Genomic DNA, 16646 nt, shown 5'->3' with positions numbered 1-16646 from the left:
TTATCTGGCACCGTTTGGCTTAAACTTAGATGGCTAACCTTCAGGTTCTTCTCATACTGGACTATTCCGTCATGGGCTCACTGCTGTGTGGCTTTTTTTTTTTTTTTTTTAAGTGTATCTATGAAATAGGAAAAACTTGGGCAGCCTGCCAACACATGTGTTATGCTTGGAAGGAGATCCTCCAAACTTTAGGGATGAAAAGGAGACCTCATTTATTAGCATTTCAAAACTCGTCTGGGCCACAGAGTGGGTAAACAAGGCACCCGTGATTAATCGAAACAGCAAAAGCAGGTTTTGTTTATTAGCTCCCTAAAGTATCCATCGTACATTTTTTGTAATAGTTCAGATAATTTTTTTTTATTCCCTACCCTTCAGAAATGACAGAGAAAAATCTATTTTCTTGGCTGAAGTAATCTCAGATAAATTAATATCATTTTTCATACACATTCGTTTGGGGGGGACTTGAAACTGTAGCATAAGCTATTGATTTCATTATTTGAATTAAGTTGAAGAAATTCTACAGCTGTTTGCTGTCAAGTTTTAAGTCCACTGTCCATCTTCAGCTGGCCACTTAATCTACATTTCACCTGGAGACCAGAGCAGGTTTTAATATAAAAGTGCACAGATTCGGGAAACATATGCTCTGTGCTGTCAGAAGCCCAAGAGTAGCAGAAAGCTAACAATTAGCAGTTCTGTTTTCCTGAGTATACATGGTTCAAGTTGAAAGTTTTTCTTGGGCTGTTTCCAAAAACTCCAATTTCTCATTTCTTGACCTTTTTGGAGTTTGGAACGGGGGAAGCACACTGCCTTGCATAAGAGTGTCAGGCGGAGAATAAAAAATTACACCACGTCATTTTTCACCGTGGCCAGATGAGGGCTGAACGGAAGAACAAGGAACAGGAAGGAAAGAGCATCTGAAAAATGGCTCTGCAAGCTGGAATGTGATTCTGCTCCAAGGGGCCACTCTCCCCTCCTTTCTCTGCAGAACGGGCAGGTTGTAGACAGATCTGGGTCTTTGCCTGCCACCCCAAGGGCCCCAGTGTCAAGGAACAGTGATAGAATACTGTTCATTTATGCAACATCTGTAACACATACAGCAAATTATTAATAGCTCAATATGCCAATCTGCCACCGTTCACGTTTGACATAGTAGGGGCCAGGAGCACGGAAGTTCGGCAGCTTGGAAGCGAAAGCGGTGCTCCTGGTGAAAATTAAATACAGGTGCTTGGGGTCTGTGTACTGGGATGTGAAAGTGAACACCACAGCCCTGATGGTGGTGGCCTGGGGAAAAAGGGGCAGTTCTCAATGTCCAGAGGAAGGGTTAATATTCCTCTTTGCAGAGGAACTGGGCACCAGTGTGATTTGTACCTTGCGTCATCTTATGCTACCGACTTCAATGGCAGTGGTACAGTGAAGAGGTGGTCAGGATACCTGTACCAAGGAGGGCGCTGAAGGCTGGAGACTTGGTGCTTAAGAAGTTGGCCGCCTGGAGCCAGACCGTGGGGACTGTTTGTTGTTCCTTGTGGACTGAGCATCAAAGCTTCCTCCCTTTCAGGACAGCTTTTCACGCTAGTTTCCATCCTCTTGTCTTTAACCAGTAACAAGCCTTTGTTAGCTTTTTGTTAACCTGCACAGTAAATTTGTCTTTCTTTTTGATTTGTTTTGCTTTGTTTCCCATGGAGTATCTATCACTCATTTGCATTTTTGACCCTTCATCCATTCATGAGGATCTGAATACTTGGCCTGGGTTTGTGGGCAGACAAGACTAAGCTTCCTGGCCTGGTTGTTTTAGTTAACTTCCCTTTGCTTGACTACACAGCTCAGTTTCTTTTGTGCTACCATCACTGCCAGGCCTGTCAGGAGCAACCGTGAACAAAGATTTTGTTGGCTCACAGTCTTAGAGGGTTCCAAATATGGTTGCTTGATTCCTTAGACTTGGGGATAACATCATGATGGTAAGATTCTGTGGCATAGGAGTTTCCTCACCTCATGAGAGACAGGAATTAAAGAGCAGGAGAGAAATGAAGGACCCAGTAACCCTCCTTTAGTTCAATGCTACCTATGAACATTCTCTGCATCTCTAAAACAGCAACTAGATACCGAGATTCCCAACACAGAGCCTTTCTAGGAGACCACTTTGCATTTAAACCAGGACATTTGCCTTATAAATCATTTTACTATGACACACTGAACCCTGTCAGACTGAAGAGAAGTGCACACCACCGGGGCACCACCCCAGTCTGAACTATAAACGCCTCACCCCTTTTATTCTCAGCTCCCTCTGTCTTTTCTGCTTTGGTGAGAAGAATGTACCATGTTCCACCGGCCCTGTGGCAAAGTTAAGTTCCAGTATCGTAAGTAGGGCACTCTGCCTACCTGGGACTCCAGAATTCCTTGCACAGCGCACCTCCTCTTTCTCCTCAACCTCCCCAGCTTTTGCTAATTGCTATTCTTCAGTCCTATTCCATGAGTGATGGATTAGATTTCCCATGAAGTATGTGATACACAGTATGCATCTTTCTCTGCCTGGTCTATCTAGGAACCAAACTGGGTCCCATGCAAGAGGAACAAAGACTTCTAATCACAGAGTTATTTCTGCAACCTCTCAGCCTGGTACTTTAGGATCATCAAGGCCTTCTCACATCCTAAGCTGAAGGCTTTCCTTCCCTTTAAGGCTGAAGACTATTCCATCAACAACATTTCCATAGACAGTCACAGAGTGTATTTCTGTATTTCTGCTGTTGTGCACAATCCCACAATGAGCATGGGAGTGTCCACGTTTCTAACCTTGAAGAATATACTTCAGGAAACTCAGGTCTGGACAATTAGAATAGAACTGGGGTCGCATATTAACCTGCTTGGTCTGCACACGATTCCTGATTCCTCCTAGACCTGTGCTGGAAACCAGATCTTCGGGAGCAAGGGTAATGACTAACCTCCAACCATAGCTCTGCAATGGGAGAATGGGAGCCATGAGTAAGAAGACTGTGTTCTTCCCAAACTCAGCCTGAGTGAGGCAAAGTCCTGAATGTGTCTTAATATCTCTTTAATCATTTTTTATTACCTCATGTTCTCAACTACCAAATTAGTATGTGAGGCTTGGCACTCAAAGATGGGAAGGCAGAGCTGGGAGTTACCAGCTCTGGGTGTACACACATGGAAAAAGACAGGGTACCAGCAGGTATGGGCATATGAAAGGCAAGTTGAACAGGCAAAGATGGGCCCGCTCATGACAGAACCAACCCATCTCTGCATTGGGAGCTGACCCCACTGCAACTCCATGTGGCGATGAGGTAGGAAACCCCATAGCCAAGCATCGTTTCCACACAGAGAGAGCTGTGGGCTCTCAGAGAAAGTCTTTTTACTTCTTGCTCTGTTTCAGACCCTAGATGTCAACAGTGTTGACTGCCCAGAGTGTCTCCTGGTTTCTCTAACCCTCAGGAACTAGAAATCATCGAATCACAGGTGGAAATGGGTGTCCTAGAAAACACACCAGCAGATGTAGTCCCAGGAATGGCATTGAGTCTCCCCTGCCACAGCTCTCTACACGTTCTTAGGTAGGACAAGTGTACAACTGGAGTGCAGTAAGTTCTTAAGGTACTTTATCTCAGTGGGTCTGAACAAGTTTGTGATAAGAGCAGTTGTTTACCCCCTCCCCCAACTAATGGGTATAGGGTGGCAGGCTGGATGGATTTATTAAAATATAAGGTTTCCTTTCTCTTTGTATGACTGTGTTGTATCAAATCCTGGAGCGGTTTTACAGACCAGGAAACCGTGGGCTATCAAACCTGTTTTTTTTTTTTCAGATCTCATAGAAACTAGAAACACTAACATGGACAGAAGGCTGTTTCTTAAGCAGAGCCCAAACTTCCCTGGGCTCCATAGCATAACCCAAGCTATTTAAAGGCAAGAGATGAGTTCAGATTACAATGAGACCTCTGTCAGCTGGAAAGCCTGCTTGGCACCAGAGGAAGACTTGAGCATCATTCAGTTCCCAAGATAAGTCTGGATGAAAGACGGCTGACAGTCTCAGGCAAACAGACACTTTCTAGCTGATGGGCAAATGCTATAGGAGTATGAAAAATTGATTCACTCAGATAGGTCACTTGCTTTATTGTGTGCATTGTTGTTTCTCTTTTTTCCCCCTTTTATCTTTGCTGGTTTGATCCATCAATGGTCCTTTTTTTTTTCTCCCCGTTAACTTGAAACATGCACTTATTCCTTTGTAATGGGGTTATAGTGTCTTCATGGACACCGGACTGACTTTAAGTTTGGTTTGTAGCTCTGGATAATCTTGGACTTCTGATCGTTCTCCTTCCACACAAGTGCTGAAATAACATGTGTGTGCCACCATGCTAGGTTTACACTGTGCTTCCTGGGGTTGGTGACAAAATGCTTTGTGCTTGGCCAGGCTTTGTTTGGGTTTCTAGACTTCTGCACGGATCTATGAACATCCTTATAAAACCCAGCTTTAAGAAGAACCTGAAGCCTGTTCAGTCAGCTCACTACAATCTCCACCCACCCTCCTCATCCATCCTCAGGAAGATCCACCCAGGTCTGTTTTCAGAGAGACTGCTGGAGGATAGGTTAAGCTGAGTCCTCCTTGCCCCTGACTCTTAGCTGTTTTTTTTATCCACTGAACCACCTGCTTCTGGGCTATAAATTCCCACCTGCTCCCACCACTTCAAGCACTGAGCTATGTCCCCTCCTACTGCAGGATCCCATGGCCTTGGCCTTAGCATTCATCATGGTGACCTAAACAAAGTCTTCCTTGTAGTACTTTAACTGTACTTTGAATAGTGTTTTTGTTGTTGTTGTTGTTGTTGGTTTTTTTTTTTTTTTTGGTACCTATTGACTTAGGGCAATGTGGGAGATCAACAAGCTAGTTGGGTGGAGGCTTGTATACTCCAAGCAGGCTCCTACCCCTTATGTGCACCCTAGGGTAACTAGATCCCCTCTTGGAAAAGCTGTTTTTGGGCTTTCATGTCTTCCCATGAGGCCTCCATGTCTTTTTTCTATCCTCTAGTCCTCAGATGAGACATGTGAGTGGCCCCCACCAGTAGCTCCCACTCACTTCTGGTATTGCTGGGGTGATTTGTTACCTTATTTCAGGATATCATTAGACTTTCCTTTGCGGTGCATTACTTCTGCTTCATAAAGCCAGTGTCTGCAGACTGCCGGCCATTACTCATAGAGATTTCACAGTTCCGCCGAGGCAACACCTCTTCTATACTGCTATCTAACTGGAGATCCTGTGCTGGTCTGTTCATCTGAACACTGCACTTTTGAACGTAGCACTTAAAATAGTTGTTTTGGATCCTGGAGAGAATTGTTATTGCTCAGGATCACTTTCAAAGACAAGTCCGACCCTGCCTTCAGTCTGGCTACTGTTTTCCTTGGTTACTTACCATGTTTTAAAAAATTGCTAACTATAACCCACATTCTGATGGCATTATCAGATCCTGAATATCTGCTATGGATGTGAACTCAGAAAACTCAAACGAGAAGCACCACAGTTTGGCCAATTGCTTTTGATATCAACCCTACGCAATAACAGGGTGGAAAGTTATTTTCCGATTTTGAGAGATAATGGAATTATATTATCCCATTTCTTGATTACATTTGACTCTGGAAAGTAAATATGACTCTATTCACTTTGTTTCCTGATTCTTCTCCTTCTTCCCAAGACCTCAGTGCTATGTCATTAAGTTCTTCTGATAATGTATAGTAAAATCATCAGGTGATCCAGGTGTGGCAGAGCACACCCTTAATCCTAGCACTTGAGACTAGGAGGCAAGTGGATTTCTGCAAGTTCAAGGCCAGCCAGGGCTATAAAGTGAGACCTTGTCTCACAAACAAGGTAAGACAAACTAAAACGGGTGTTAGAGAAGATAGGCTAGGAATCCATCTGTCTAGGTTATAGTTTGATATTTAAAAAGAAAATATGCCATCTATCTTTCTCATTGTGGCTCATATTTTTACCTTCACATGCTGTTTATGGCATTCTGGAGACAGACCCTCTGTAATAAGCCATCCCAAGTGGCTCTTTAGGGACAATCAAGAGACAGGCAGGCATATTTATGCCAATCCCACACTCCAGAAATTGTTCTTCAAAGAAGGTCCCTGTGATAAAACTCCACCCAGCTGCTCACACACTGTAGCCAGTAACCTTCCTGACCATTTCACTGACCTCAGTCAAGGGGTCAAGAGCCCTTGTTAAAGAAGCAAGATCAGAACAGGTTCAAGGGACCATAACCTGAAGTCTTAGAACATATCTTTCAATCTCACCACATTTCTACAAAATCACTATTAACTAAGCTGTAAAGCTCCCCTTCTATGGCAGAAGTCCATCCTAATATATAGTTTAAATTAGCTCCAAACCATAAGCAGTCTTGCTTACTGGGTTATATCTGTGAGGCTCCTATACAGTTTACATTGGCAGCATCAGTGCCATGAAAGACATGGCCATATGTCTGATGTCAACTGTGCCCTTTTCTGTAAGCAGTGATGCTCCGCTGTGGAGGAGCTCCCTTCTCTGAGTTCTGCTTGGGAGGTGAGGCTTCCAATGTGGCTTTTCTCTCTTTATGGACAGCCTGGAACCATTTATTCTGTATAGTCTATTTGACCATTCTCTCCTTCACCTGCTCCTCCTCCTCTGCAAAGTTTCCAGATTGGCTGTAAAGTAAGGGCCATGGAAAATAGACTTTTCCCAGAGCAAGCATGTCTGGTTATTTTTAAAACTTGTTTTCACTAACGCAAAGTAATGAGCTTCACAGTGTCCTTTCCATCCACGTAGGTGCTGAGCCTAGATCATGTTTTGTGGGGGTTCTCAACATACCTGCTGAGAAGGACTGCACTGTCCAGTCAGGCTCTCCCCATGTGCCCCTTGAACCACACTCCTCATTATCAAGTTTTCTGTGATATTTTCCTGAGTATTAGCTCTAACGCAATGTCACCAGGTTAGACTGAGGTGGAACCATGGAGCCTGAGATTTACTTGTGTGAGAACAGTAATGAGAGACAACCTCAGTGGGACTAACACTGACTTTCAGTCATGAAGGAGAAAATGAAGCTCACCCAGGGATTCAGATGGAGACAAACTCAAAGATAATGTGTTGGACTAACCCTAGGGTTGTGAGGAGACTCCCAGAAGATCCTCACTATTTCAATAGTTCATGGATGAGAATAGTTATTGCAAAAATAGCAACACTTCCCCTCATGAACTGAGATCGTACCTGCCTAGAACCATTGCAGGTGAATCCATAGACTACAAGGTATGAGGTAAAAGCTCCCATCTGGCCTCACCCCCACTAGAACCATCATTAGGTCAGGCATCGGGAACCCTAGTCTAATGTACAACAGAACCCAGGATGTCACAAATGTCATTTCAGAGGCCACTCTGTTACTTGGGGACCACTGAGGCTGAGTCCATCCTGAAGCCGACTGGGTCATACCTTTCCAACCAGAGTCATCTTCGTATAGTCAGCTACCTCTTGTGTAGACCTCCTCCTGACATAAAAATCACACTTATAGACAAACTTTAGAACGACCACCCGCAAGCCCCACAAACATGTCTGAGGCTTTAATTCTATGTCTTCAACTGTTCTCAGTTGGATCAAGAGCAAAACATATAAACGTTTTGGTACTTTAACAAAGAGATGCAGACAGTATCATAGTCTTCTTGTAGATAGAAAGATAATTGCAGCATTGTCATATAAAAGCTATATTTGTCTAAGTCCTTTGGAGGCATCCTTCCTGCCTCAGTTTTAAGTTTCTCTCTCTTTGAATTACAGATAGAATCTCAACCCTGTTTCTTATATTAAAATCTTTCCAAGAAGGAGAAAAGCTGTATTCACTTGCAAAGCTTAAGTCACAGTGGCTATGCCAAAATCACTAGAATAATCTAGACAGGGTCAGGCATAACTCCCCAAGGCTTCCTCTCCTTCTGCCTTTTCTTCAGTCTTTAAACTTTCCAGTCATGGCTACCCAGAGATGGGTTCCCATGTGCTACTGACCATCGAGGTCCTGGGCAATGGGAAGGGCCTGCCTTCAGAGAACAGTGGGACTATACTGTTAGATGGAGGCAGAGGACAAAGGGAAAAGGGCTGGGGGAGGGGCTTAGAAAGGCTAACCAGGGGAACACCTGTGGCTAGAAGAGCAGGCCACAGTGCTGTACTGTGGTTACTTTCTTTGGGTATAATAGGATCATCCACCACTATTTGAAACAGAGGTTTTGTTGGCTTAGTAACCACAGCAGGTAATCCAATAGAGTGCTACAGTCGTTGGTGTCTGGTGTCGGTGAAATTGATGACTATCACCCTCCAGGAGAAGGGGAGAGGGGAAGTTCAAAAGAGCCTCACCTGGGATTGCAGCCACTACTCCTTCCCGTCCTCCTCTAGCTGCAAGTGATCATGGAGATGTTAGCATATACATGCAATCTAACTGACATGGGGACTTTGTGGTGATGCAGCTTCCATATGATTGACATCCATACTGGGGTGGGTCTCTAAAGAGATGGAGTTCTTTTGGGGGTCCTCTATGCTCCTTTAAGTTACCCCTCAGCTATTCTCTGTAAGCAAGCTCCAAAACTCATTGGTTTGCCAAGATGGAAATTGATGGAATCAATACTTTGGACAGTCATTTGTGTCCTATTTGGGTTGAACAGATATTTGGACACAACTCGTCAGGAAATGTTAACATAGTACTAAAAGCCAAGGGTGTTTCTTGGACTTGAAGCCTACCCCCTCCTCCACTCACACCATCTAAGCCCATCAGGGTGCCCCAAGTGGGAGAAGATGCTAGCTCCATGCTTTTTGGATCCAGCCCATTCTTTTTATGACACATTATCTGGTTTGTCCAAAACACATGTTTTATTACATGAGAAAGAAAAACTTTGGCTGAATTGCTTGAATTATGAAGGCTCAGTCCAGCAGTTTCCAAGGGCTTTTGAACTCAGATTCTTTTACGGTTTTATAATTCCGAGCTTTGGAAGCCTCTCCGTGTTCTCTCCCAGCGTACAAGTGTAATGGATTGCCATTCCAAGATGTTTTTATGACAAGGTGATTTCCTCCCGGAGTTCAGGGTAAATTATGAGGTTGGAAATCTTGGTGCATCACGGAGACTCTCGTATTTCATATTCATATACAGCACTTCATATTCTCAAAGTCCATTTTCCACTTTTCCCCATCTCACCCTCCCAAACACATGAGGCAAGGCAGAAAACTCAGTCTTTCTTCGCTCAGCAGATAAGAATGGAAGTGCAAAATGGAAAGCAACTACAAGGATCCCACCAGGGAAGACTCTCCCTGTCCCACAAATACCCTGTGGCTCCTGACATGAGTTTCCCAGCAGTCAGTGGGGATGCCGGTTTAACTCTCTTACTCAAGTCCTCTACGTCTCAGACAGGAACTTCAAGGCCCCAAATTAACTATATAGTCAGTGTTCCTTAGACAAGAAGACCTTGGCCAACATCCATGATGGGCACCTCCTTCCTCTCTACTGGCTTCTCTCAACTCCCCTTGATGCCAAATGTCTCTCCTCCCCCAACAGCAGCAGATCTAGAAAAAGCCATTTATTTTCCTAAGAGTGGGAATCAATAGCAAACCTTCCAATCACTTTTGTCCTTTCTTCTTGCTTCCTCCAGTGCTTCAGATGGAAGTAAAGCTGTGTCAGGACAATTTCTCTTCCAGTTGGGGAGGTACCCTTAACCTAAAAGTCCTTGAGAAGGGGGTGGAAATTTGTAAGCAAAAGTGGCCCCTTAAAGGAGACTGGTCAGGGAAAACCCATCAGGATAGGTTTCCAGGTGCCCTTGGTAGAGGAGAAGTACACTACTGTGAGATGCTGAGCCTTGCGGACTGCCCCAAGAGTCCAAGTTTACATGTTCTAAGATCCTCTTCCTAAGACTCCATGCAATCAGAATGTGCTTCTGTTTACTCTTCCTTCTAAAACAATATGAATCTGAGCTGGGCTGTGAGTGTCTGTGGACTGTTTGCAAAAGCCACGATTTTAACAGTGCAAAAATAAAAGGCTCTGTGACTCTGAAATCAAAAAGAGCCCCCATTATCCAAGTTTAGATGATGAGAAAAAACGAGGGGATATAAGACCGCATTAGAGAAAAAAAGATGTAATATTCTATTACTGGGTTTATAGCTGTATATAAAACCCAAGTCTTCTGCTCTCATCTCCTCACTCTCCTGTTCCAGCCTCTAATAAATGAAGAATTCCCTTAGTTTAAAGATTGCGACTCTCACCTTTAAGCTCCCATAACTGTTGAAAGATAGAGAATTAAAACTACATCACCTCAGCTAGTGTTTTTCAAGGGGGAAGGGATACATTAGTGAGTTTTAAATCTGTTGCAGGGATGACAGAATCCATTTGAAGAACCTCACACAAGTAAACAGCCTCTGTCTGGTGCAGTTAACGCTATGCCTTATTTTGGTAAAGGCTCCCAAAGGGCCAGGGTTTCCAAGCACACAGAGCTTCTAGAAGAACTGACCCAGTCAGGTCCCCACACAGGAGGCAAGGGCTTGAGCTCATAGGATCCAGTATAATTTGCCTATTGCAAACAAGACCCTTCAGCAATACCAAACAAATCAGACAGCCAAGAAAAAATTTTTTTTCTTGTTCCTAACTTTCCCATAAAAAGATTCAGGTAAATGTAGCATGACGAGCCAATTTAAGCCAATTTCAAAGTTATTTGAGTAATTGGTTATTAAGATAACAGTCTCAAATTTCAATTCAGCAATTATTGCCTTAAAGACACAGAACCAGGCATCAGGAGAATGTGTGCTGTGCATTACAGTAAGAGTTGCCTGAGTTCCCAGAGACAGGCAGTCCCTGATGCAACCACTAGCCCCAGGGACACTTTTCTGTCTTCAAAAAGGCCTCAGAATATGTCAAGAAGTTTTCCAAACATGGAGACCAAAGCTATAGCCAAAGCTATAGCCTTTGTTATTACAAACACCCAAGGATGAGCAGTTTTCTGTGTGTGTGCCCACTGTTTCCTCTTTGTCTTTCTGTGTCTCTGACTCGCTCTCCCTCCCTCTCTCCCTCTTTCCTCCCTCTCTACCCCCTCCCCACATACACACCACAAATGTTACCAGGCCTTCACCCTAAGCTGAGACCCACAGAGGGATTTTTTGGGCTGTCCCCTGGGAGACCTCACACTGGGTCCTGGTGGAAAAGGCAGCTTTGGCAGGGGTTCCTGGTGAAGGGCCAAATTCGCTTTTCTAATGATGGGTGGAATTACCTTCAAAAAGCCTTACAGCAAAGAAATACGAAATGCTCAGCGGATTCCCCACTCATGGAGCCTGGAGGATAGATGGTAGCTGGATGCCACGAACCGCCAGTTAATCCCCGAGCCGAGCTGCATGGGACTCTCTTCCAGACACAAGCAGCTTAGAGTTTCTCAAAACAAAAGAAATCCGTGGCTTTGGGTTGTACTGTGGAGGACAGTCATCAAAAAAGCAAGGTGACCTGTGAAAGGAAGCAGTTAAAAGCAAGAGACAGGAGCTGGTGCAGCAGGCAAGCCCAGCAGGCCATAGTTCCTACTATCATGTTGGCTGACTAGAGTGACCAGAAGCCCATGAGCCAAGAGAAGTGACTCCTGCAACTTGTCCTTTGGCTTCTGCCTTGACATGTGTACACACACACTCTCTCTCTCTCTCTCTCTCTCTCTCTCTCTCTCTCTCTCTCTCTCTCTCTCTCTCACACACACACACACACACACACACACACACACATTCCCTCACACATATACTCACTAAATAGACAAAGGATTTTAAAAGTATGCTGATCTGGAGAGGTGGCTTGGCAGCTAAGAGCACTGGCTGCTCTTTCAGAGAACTGGTTTTGATTCCCGGGACCTATACAGAGGCTTTTCAGCTGTGGTTCTAGTTCCAGGAGCTACAATATCTTCTTTGACTTTCATGAGCATCACAGACAAATGCCGCACACAGACAAACATGTAAGCAATACACCTCTACACATCAAGGAAAATAAATATATGTTATGGATACGCTTCCAAAGAAAAGACAAAAAACACTGCTGTCTGTAAGTCGGTGGTAGCAACCCCTGGTGCCAGTCCTGCCAAGTTTTGTGGGAAGGAGTTCATGAACATTGTATTAGCAGCTGCAGGGAATACAATGTACAATGGGGTTGGTAAAGTTGACACCTGGAGAATATCCCTGTCTTTCAAGGACAGCCCTGCTGACATGTCCACTTTCTTATACCACCAACTGAGACCGTTCTTGAAAGGAATAAAGGGGGGACCTCCCACGCCCCCTTGATTTAGATATACCATTGCTCAGTGTGTAAACACTCACTGGGTGTCCACAAAGCTGCCTTGAATCCAAATCAAGGCTTATAACCGAATGAGAGGACTCCATGGGTAACAGACATCTATGACATTGAGAGGACTCCGCTAAGCTGAGGAGAGCAGGCTCTCCAGCCCTCGCACCTGGCCACAGTGCTTCTCCTTCCTCGCACTGGCCCCCAGCTACCCAGTGAGCCGCTCTGTGGAAGGGGGCACCTCTTATCTTGGCACTTGTTGGCCCATCCAAACACACCTGCTCCATATAGATAGGAACATGTGCCTCAGCCCTGAGCCTCAGCACAACACACGGCCACAAGACCAGAGGGAAGTAAGGCTGTGGAGAGAGCAGCAGTATCCACATGGGGCTTCTTCCAACTCCTCCTAACCCCAGCAGAGAATCTCTGCACACCCCTGAACAGAGACCTCAGACCCCCGAAATGTCTCCTGACTCCCTCTGTCAGGTATACGAGTCCTGATCCAAGCAGCAATCAGGAGTAACCCTACAAGAGGTAGTGCATTCCTTAAACATTGGCACTGGGAAATAACTGGGCTTTGAGATCCAGCCTCACCCTCTGCCTGTGGCCTTGGCAGCTCTGCCCCGGGGCCTCAAGGGAATAAAAATAGCCCAGTTTGCAGGGACTTTTAAGGACATTCCCATTCAGAGTCTCCTACAAGCCTCGTTAAATACCCTTGAATTCCGTTTATTTTTTATTCCCTTTCAGGTGTGGAAAATGAGGCTCAGGGTTGGGGGCTAGCAGGCAATGAGAGGGGGCTGGCACCTGGGAGGCCTGAGCTACCTACCTCCTTTTCTTCTCAGCATATACTATGGTCCCTATCTGAGAGTAGAAGCCAGGTTCTAGCATCCTCTGACCTCTATTCAAAGCATCCCGATTGACTACCCTGGAACCCTTCCAACTTCCCTGTTCCAATCCGGGTTTCCTTGGCACCTCTGGGAAGGGACACCTGTGTTCACATCAGACATAACTCTCAGGTATGGACAGTGCCCATCTTTTTCATATTCCACAGATGTCTTTCAGTGTGCTTGGGTGTTTAGTGCTGCTCAGTTCTACGCATCACGAGGAGGACCCCTATCTTTCTTCCACCCGTGCCAGCTACTCATCTGCCTTTCATTTCTGGGTCTCCATCATTTCACTGAATAAGCAGAACCCTAAGGCATGTCACCTCCTGAAATGGACATTTTGTTCTCTTAGCCTGATGTTCTAACAATGTATCCAAGCCACTCTGGGTACCAAGGCAGGCATGCTTCCACTTTCATAGCTGGGTCATGTCCTCTGGTGTAGATATACCACCATTTGTTCAACCACTGGCAATTGAAAAGACAGAAAAACACATTATTACACACACAAAAAAAACCCAAAATGCAAATTTCTCACTATGGCTGAGAACCTCACACAGAGACAGTCATTCTCAGCACACACATATTCCAAGGTGCTTGTTCAGCCCAAGTGGTGTCATTGTCTTTAGATTCTGCAAACTCTCACCTTTCTGGCTTTCACTGCAAGAAAAATGTTCCCACGTGGAATGTGTGGGGAAATATGATCACAAAGCCTTATAGGCCCAGAGAAGGAATTATCAACATTTTATTAAAATAATCGATACCCCTCTCCCCCGCCTCTCTGTCTATGTGCGTGAGTGTGTGTGTGTGTGTGTGTGTGTGTCTGTCTGTCTGTCTGTCTGTCTGTCTGTCTGTCTGTCTGTCTGCCTGTCCCCTCTTGCTCTTTTTAACTCAAGAGAAGGAACAACAAAAGGTTTGCTATCGTGGAGTTGATCACATAAGTTAAGACCTGGGAAAATTGTAAACTGCAAACATGGCCTATGCACCTGCTAGTACAACACTTCAAGTTATGTTCCTACAGCACAGACTAAGCCTTGAAATTATGAAGCCGTAAAAGTCACCTTTATATTTTTTTCAGTGTCTCACATGTTTTTAAGCTAATTTTTAGCTTTAGCGTATTTGGCTCTGAGTTAGTGGAACCCACTAGAGAATGCTCAGCTGGACTGCCATTTTGAAGTCAAACAGGCCCCTCTAGCTGGCTTTGGAGATGGGTGGTCTATGCAGTGGTTACAGGATGGATACAAACTGGGAATGGCATGATAGAGGTGCCCAAGCCTTTTCAGGTCTTCAAGGTCTGGTGCTATCCTTCCATATAAAACTGGGCATAAGGCCTCTCTTACCTCTCATGATCCTGGACTCCTGTCTCTGACATTTCCTCTGGACCACAGTGCCACTAACCAACTGCGTTCCCATCTACCCCAGAGCCAGGTGATAATGCAGTGCTCCTAATGTTCTGGTACCAGAAGGGAAAGAGCTTGGATTGGAGATGAGAAGCCATAATGGAAGCCCAACACCAGCTACTGAGCTTCAAACCTCTGGCAAAAGTAAATAGCACGTAGAACCCCTGCTGGCTCCCCTTTGTCTAAGGCTTGTTTCTGATGTCCTTGGCAGTACCATGGTGCCTAATATGTCCTATAAAAGCAAGGCTCACACAAGCCAGTTTCTGAATGCCATAGAAAAAAGTAGTCACGGGATGCAAGTGCTTATGATACCAAAAGTCCCTGGGCAGAGGAGTCCGCTGAAGTAAGGCCTACAGGGAGGGACTGTCCATTCTGAAGTTTTAGGACCTGTTTTTTGTTTTCCTCTTCTTGACAAGGAGATGTGTTCTCTCACTGGCCGGGGAATAGTCTCAGATCTGGCAACCTCGCGCAGCCTCAGGACTCTCAGAGTGTTTTCTTCCCAGTAAAGCAATGAATGGAGTCTCCAGAATTTAGGGGCGCGGAAGACTCATACTCCCCACAGCTGACCTGTGTTCCTGAGTCCAAACATCATCCACCTTTACAGCTGATGGGGGAAAGGGGCAGCTATGGGAAAGTTCCTGTCTGGAAGGAAGGTGGGCCCAGGCTGGACAGCACAGGAAAGCTCCTCTCTGTGGGGCACAGTATAACCAGAACACTCCATATGGAAACTGGGATGGTTTGGAGTTATATGCACCTGACCCAAACGTTCTTAGCTTTAGAGCCACTGGGACAAAATGAAGAGTGTTCTTGCCGTGTTCCCTCATGTACTGCCATGGATTGCCTTGTGCAAGGACACAGGGATCTGTGAAACACGGGAAAGGATGCCGAGCCATAAACAACAAGCTCCAGGGGCACAGGAATAACATGTCTGCTGCAGCTAAGACAAGCATCGTAGCCAGTTTCTCCATGGATACAAAAACTTAGCTTCATCTCGGTGGGATCCATGGGGATGTCAGGGAAATAAAGCAATGCAGGATTCTCTGCTGAGAGCTGCTTCTGAGGCCGGAACAAAAGGGGAATGAAAGAGAAGCTCTGTCCTCACACCCTCCTCAGAGGCTGCTGGGCCCTACCACTAAAGGGGCACATTACCATTGGGGTATGAGCCAATCAAAGGGACATTCTAGAGACTGCACAGCAATGCCCAGAATAGAGAAGCCAGAGTCCAGAGAAGGGAATAGGTTTTCCTCAGGCAGTGTACCCTTGCAGGCAAGTTGACCTGATGCCCTGCTCATCACTGGCTCTGGTTAGGATCACAAATAAGTCTTGGGAGCACCACTCTTTCCTTTTGGATAATGTAATGTTCCCCTCTGAGCAGTAAGATGTTCTGTGCCTGGTCCAAAGTCCTTCAGAAAAGGGGGTTCCAAAGAAGCTGCTACACAGTGATCAGCAAGGTGGAGCCCAACAGTGTTTCTTCTTTAGAGCATAGAGACCCTTCTTTAGAGCATAGGTTCACCCAAGACCCTCAAAGGCTGGCTGGGTTGTAGAGAGGCCACAGGGAAATAGGAACACTTTTAACCACATACTCCTGGGTGTGAGGGGCCCCACTCTCTAGATAAAGGTGTGAGAAACATGATGCTCTTAGCTTCTGAAGACCACATCTGGCCCATCTGTAGCCCCCCTGGTATAGGTGTGCCTCCTATAGCTTGGGACTGGAAGAACATTATGGAAAGGATCCCAGAGCAAGGATTGTGGGAAGGAAGCCTGGGAGGTGTGTGTGTGTGTGTGTGTGTGTGTGTGTGTGTGTTGCATGATGGTCTTTCAACAGTTTCACTGGAGCCTAGGAAGGACAGCGATTCTCAAGGTCATATGGCTGGTTCCTCCTCTCCCCACTGTAAAGTTGTCTCCTGTCATCCAACTTAAAAACCTTTCCAGAAACAAAAGTCCACATACACACCCCCACACACAATACATACTATAGATTCTTTGACCAAATCCCCCATTCTCTCTACCCAGTTATTCCTTTAATGCCAAAAGAAAGAAAAGGGGTGTTATCTTATTGAGTGAGATGACTAGAGGGT

This window comes from Micromys minutus, assembly GCF_963924665.1.
Source record: "Micromys minutus genome assembly, chromosome: 2".
Classification (NCBI taxonomy): domain Eukaryota; kingdom Metazoa; phylum Chordata; class Mammalia; order Rodentia; family Muridae; genus Micromys; species Micromys minutus.
Note: the sequence above shows the minus strand (reverse complement) of the source record.